The following is a 6,303-nucleotide window of genomic DNA, read 5'->3' as shown; positions in this document are numbered from 1 at the left end:
ACGATATAAGCCAGTACTTTGTTTTGTTTCGAACTGGTTCAGAACTGTATCTTGCTGGTTGGAACAGTGGCAATTGAACAAAAAAAAAAGTGCTTCTGTTCAGAACTAAAAGTTTGAAAACTAATTTTGGTTCCAACCCCTGCTTTTAGTAGTTGTTTAAATAAAATAAAAACAAATATAATGGTGAGCGGCGTTACCCCTTTCCTTTCAGTTATGGTAAAATGTTTTAGTTGCACCTTGACTCACATTGGTTGCGCGCCTTCCACTTCTTTCTACATTTGAATACTATCACTTCATAATTTAAGGTCACTTTATTACCACTCTGCAACATTCAATCCCTTCCCCCCAAATGGTGTCTTGCCTCTGCATGTAGTGAACTGGGTCTTGGAAGTGGTGTATGGCCCAATCCCAAATCGACCCTATGCAAAATTCGGGGTTCAACGAGGGTTCTTCTAAGATCCTCAAAGTTCTTTGAAGAACCTTAGGGTTCTTGGCTCTGAAATTAACCCCAAAAGGTTCTTCCAAGAACCTCATAGGAGGTGGAGTTCATCTAGGAACCTCCTTAGTTGGTGAGGTTTCTTGCAGGAGCCTACTGTACTTGCCCAACTGAAACATTTGGATTTGAATTTGAATGGACAGCAGGTGCAGGCAGTTAACTGATTTTTTTTATTTTTAAATCTCCTACATTTAAGGTAAGGTTAGTCCCTTGTTTGATCTTAATTTATATTATTTTATGATGATACCATCTACCTTTTCATATTTGTGAAAATTGACACAATTCAATGGTTATCAATCAACAAAGAGGTCAGGCTAGCTGTACTGGGTGCAGATGACTGAATTGCTCACTTTTGTGTCTGTGTCTGCAGGTATATAGATGAGGAGGCATACAAAGGTATGTGTCACGATCGTCTTGCGGTGAGAGAGAGGACCAGGGCGCAGCGTGTGAGAAATACATCTTCCTTTTATTTTGACGAAGACGTAACACGAAACTAAACACTCTTACAACAAAAACTAACAAAACAAACAAATGACCGTGAAGCTATAAACGAAAGTGCACACACAAGCTACTAACGTTCAACATAGACAATTACCCACAAAACCCAAATGCCTATGGCTGCCTTAAATATGGCTCTCAATCAGAGACAATAAACCACAGCTGCCTCTAATTGAGAACCAATCTAGGCAGCCATAGACATACAAACACCTAGACAAGACACTGACCCATTAAACGTACAAACCCCTAGACAAACCAAAACACATACATTCCCCATGTCACACCCTGACCTAACTAAAATAATAATGAAAACAAAGATAACTAAGGCCAGGGTGTGACAGTATGCCAATTGGTATTGGTATGTTATGCAGATCAAATGTACCATCCTCCTCCCCTACCTCTTCAATGAAAATCCCATGGGCCTCTACATTATGGACAAGGTACGTGTATGACAACCATTATCGAAACAGTTTTTTTCATTCACATTCACCACAAAAACCAAGGTATGAATACTGTTTTATTAAACATTGTATAATTGCTATTTTTTGGATTCACAGACTTCACCCTCCCTACACCTCTGATGAATATAACAGGAAACCTGTTCGATCACCATACACTGCAAAATCATTCTGGCTATGGATAAGGAGAACATCAACACATTAACATCAACATGACAGAGGATATACACATTGGACTTTGGGCTCTGCTGGGAGTTTACCTCATATTTAGATTTTTTTATTCTGCTTTGGCACTAAAATCATAAACACTGACAACTAAAATAGTGTGTTATTGTTGTTATTTATATGCGTATTATTATTATTAATAATAATTATAATAAAAGGGGTGGGGGGGTAGTTAAAAAATGTACCCCCAAAGGTTCTTCAAAAGGTTCTTTGAGGATCCATTAAGAGGGGTTCTTTGAAGAATAATTTTAAAGGGTTCTTCGAAGAACTTATATGGGTTCCCCCACAGTTTCAATTTGAAGAACCCCTAAAAGATACTCCAAGAACCTTTTATTTTTAGAGTGTGGAGATCTGAGTGGATTTGACAGGTGTAATCAATATGTCAATAGCTCCAACTTGCCCTCTGATAGGCTAGGTGGAAGTTTCACCGTACAATCAAATCCTTTCTGGTCTACACAAGTGCATAGGGAATAGGTTCTAGGGGTTGATTTGGTATTGGGCCTATGACATTGTCCTCTGGAGGATGCTGTCTTTCGGAAGGGGCTTTAAAACCTCTTAAGGATTGGACCCTTTTTTTCAATTTCCGCCTAAAATGACATACCCAAATCTAACTGATTGTAGCTCTGGACCTGAAGCAAGGAAATGCATATTCTTGATACCATTTGAAAGGAAACACATTGAAGTTTGTGGAAATTAGAAATTAATGTAGGAGAATATAACACATTAGATCTGGTAAAACATGTGTTTTCAAGGACAGCAGGGGTTCAAACTGTAGAACCCAGTTCCTACATTTGAATATAAAAATTGATTTTATCAAACAAAACTATGTTACATTTTATCTCTGGGACCCTCAGGATGACAAATCAGAGCAAGATTACTGAATGTAAGTACATGATTTACCTTCAGAGGTGAATGTATCAAACCAGTTGCAGTGATAAAAGTGCCCTCTCCTCAAACAATAGCAAGGTATTTTTTCAATGTAATAGCTACTGTAAATTGGACACTGCAGTTGGATTAACAAGAATGTAAGCTTTCTGCCCATATAAGACATGCCTATGTCCCGGAATGTTGACTGTTGTTTACAACGTCATTCTATTCACATTAGCGCACATTAGCAACAACCTTCCCGGTTTAGGAACGCCGATCCCGTAGAGGTTTTAATTAAATGGGTGTCTTGACTCTCTATTCATTGAAGATAGCTTAACATGATATGCCTACTTCTCGTAAGAGAAGAGGTGCTTATCCCATTGGCCTGGCTAAATTCCCAATTTAGACCCATTCCCAATTTGGACCCATAATGGGCTCCCGAAATGGCGCTGCGTTCTAAGGCACTGCATCTTAGTGCTAGAAGATTCACTACAGACCCTGGTTCAATTCCAGGGTGTATCACAACCGGCCATGATTGGGAGTCCCATAGGGTGGTGCACAATTGGCCCAGCGTCGTTAGGGTTTGGACGTAGTAGGCCGTCATTGTAAATAATATATTTTTCTTAACTGACTTGCTTAGTTAAATAAAGGTTAAATAAATAAAATACAAAATAAATGTAGTCATTCCCTTGATAAGTAATTAGCTCCTTATTCCACTCTATCTGCCCTTTGCAACTAAAACTTGTTTTGGCCACTAAAAATAGATTATTCTCAGTCATAGGCCTATAATATAATGTCAAAACCATATCAATGATGACATAACAAGGGTGGCCTAATTTCTGTTGAAATACATAATAAATGTGGTTTTTGAAGTATTCTAAGGATATTATGATTCTAAGGTTGAATATAGGCTACATGATTGGTGTTTTTTTCCACAATGTTCTTTCCACAATGTTGGCCTTCAAATGTGTTTTCTATAGACCTACACAATAAGGATAGGTTGCTGCTGTTGTCGTAAACAGAATTGAACTGATATCGCCAGAGATGTGTCTCTAATTCTGTAGCATATACTAGAATTAGATTTTAAAGTGTGTAATGCTGCCAAAGTTGTCTTTCAAATCACAAACTTAATCTGAATAGAACTGTCACGTTTTGAGAAATAGTACTCAAGCAAGAGGCGCATCGCCACACTTCGCACTAGAAACTTTCCATTACTGAAAAATATATTTTCTGTAAAATTGTTATTCGTGCTTAATTTATAAATATACATTTTTCAAATTGTCTCCATTGACTTCGATTACTTAGCCTACAACATAGCTCACAGGTTTCAAGGTATGCTAATTGAGAGAGAGGAAGGGAAGAGAGCAGGAAGATCACCTGCTGAGTGAGGTTCTCATCGATAGGGTCACCCAGGACAACATAATTGGAGCCACCAATTATGTTGTCGAGAGCAACAACTGGCGGCTCAAGCGATAAGATTTTTTTTTAAAGTACCAGCTTTAATTGTGATCAAGAATCAAGTTAATTTGCTATTGTAGGTGTTACAATCTGGTTCAGTTACCGCCCCCGTCCCCCTCGGGTTGCACCCCACAATTCGGTAAATTATGACTTAACAGATAATTAGACAATTCAAAGGTAGCCTATAGAGACATGGTTGTACAACCTGAGCATATGTTTATTAAACTTTAAATTGCACATTAAATATTTATATTGATGGGCGACAGCTGGAGGGGGGTGGAGACAATCACAAAGACCGGTGAAACAGATCAGGGTGTGACACAACTCTTGTGTTATAGTTATTCGTCATTGGGGCAAATACTTATTAACCCCTCCCCCTGAAGGATTGACTTGAACCCCCCCCAGAAATGTAATCATTGTATGTACATATTCATTGTAGCCCTATACTTGGTTTTGCACATTAGAAATATTGGAAGATAGAAGAATGCAAGAATGTTAATGATATATTAAAGTGTAAATAATTATTCAAATTCACTGTTTAAGATTTTTTTTTTTTATAGATTTGAAACTTCCTCACTGTGTAATTGAAAAATATTTTATGGGCATTATTTTATTTTCTAACTCTCAATAAACTTACCGTTTTTTGTTGACTGTTCCAAAAAGAGATAATAGAGGCATAATTGACGCATTTTTTTTTTTTATACAATTCTTTGTTCATTAGTCATAAAATAATTACTGTAGACACATTCAAACTAACGTTGTTTGTAAGTAATAATTATAATATTTTTATTAGTACAGTATTATTCAATTGCAGTCTGTGCAAGAAATAGTGAAAAAATTATCACTGTCACGTAAAACTGTGTTTCCAACCTATCATGAACGCACCATCAGTGACATTACCATATGTGGTTTTAGATATTCATGTAGAATCATTAAAATGAAAAATGGCAAATCTAATGGGTGTACTATGGAGAAGGGAGGTAAGTGACCTAAAATCAAGTGGTTTTAGATGTATATGTCAATTGGACTGGAAGCTTGATCTGTACGTGAATAAATAACCACAGCAGTAATAAGATAAATATTTGTAGAAAATCAAAGGGGAGGATTTAAAAAAAGTAAATAGCTTTGATAATAGAGGTCAGGAAACACACAGCACGTATCTGTAGATCTCTAGCACGTGTGGATCGGAAGCTATTAAAAATTGTGATTATGACGGAAATATTAATTTATGATCAGGGAACTTTAAAATGGGAATTCTAATGGGTGTATCATGAATTAGGGACATCAGTGACTTTACTACAAGTGATTTTAGCTCTCTAGCCCATGTAAGTAAGCTATTATAGATTGTGTAAGAAAGATGTGAGAAAGATCATTGCCTATTTATGTTTTTTGACCTGGTAGTTTTACATAAAACCATAAGAAATTAACAACATCACGTTTTAATGTAATTGTTGTGGGTAAAAAAACTAAATTGGTTGAAGATCTCTATATAATTTAAGTAGGACAAACACATTTTCTGTTAACACCGGGTTCTGCTGAATGCACTTTTAAGACAGTCCCTTAGCTTCAAGTGCACATTATTCCACAATTGAAACCAAGGTAAGGACACTTTTTGAAAACAAAACGAAACAAAGAAAACGAAGGCTATACCTCGCTCCATATTGTCATCTGATTCTAGATATATCACTCTAATCATGCTCGGACCTTCCTTCCATCGAATAAGTATTTACGAGCAAACACCGAATATCAAACCAATATCCAAACTGAAAACAAATGTATGGCAGGCACCGAATGGCAAAGCAAGGGTTGTAACTTGTTCGCCATCATCGGCTGATTCAGAATGTCATTTCTATCGTGCCCGTTCCGTTTAACAATGGTGGGAAAAAGTACTCAATTGTCAGACTCAAGTAAAAGTGAGTCACCCAGTACAATACTACTTGAGTAAAAGTCTTAAAGTATCTGGTTTAAATGTACAGTGGTGGAAAAAATACTGCATTGTAATACTTGAGTAAAATAAAAATGTACAATTAAATGCTATACATATAATTCCTTATATTAAGAAAACAAGATGCCACAATTGTATAGTTTTTTGTGTTTCATTTATGGACAGATGGGCACACTCTAACACTTGTTTAGTGTGTCCGCCAGATCAGAGGCAGTAGGGATGACAATGCGGCGCTTGAATTGGACCATATTGCTGTCCTGCCTGAGCATTCGAAATGTAACGAGTACTTTTGGGTGTCAGGAAAATGTATGGGAGTAAAAAGTACATATTTTCTTTAGTAATGTAGAGGAGTAAAA

This window comes from Salvelinus sp. IW2-2015, linkage group LG27 (assembly GCF_002910315.2).
Source record: "Salvelinus sp. IW2-2015 linkage group LG27, ASM291031v2, whole genome shotgun sequence".
NCBI lineage: Eukaryota > Metazoa > Chordata > Actinopteri > Salmoniformes > Salmonidae > Salvelinus > Salvelinus sp. IW2-2015.
This window is presented reverse-complemented; position numbering follows the sequence as displayed.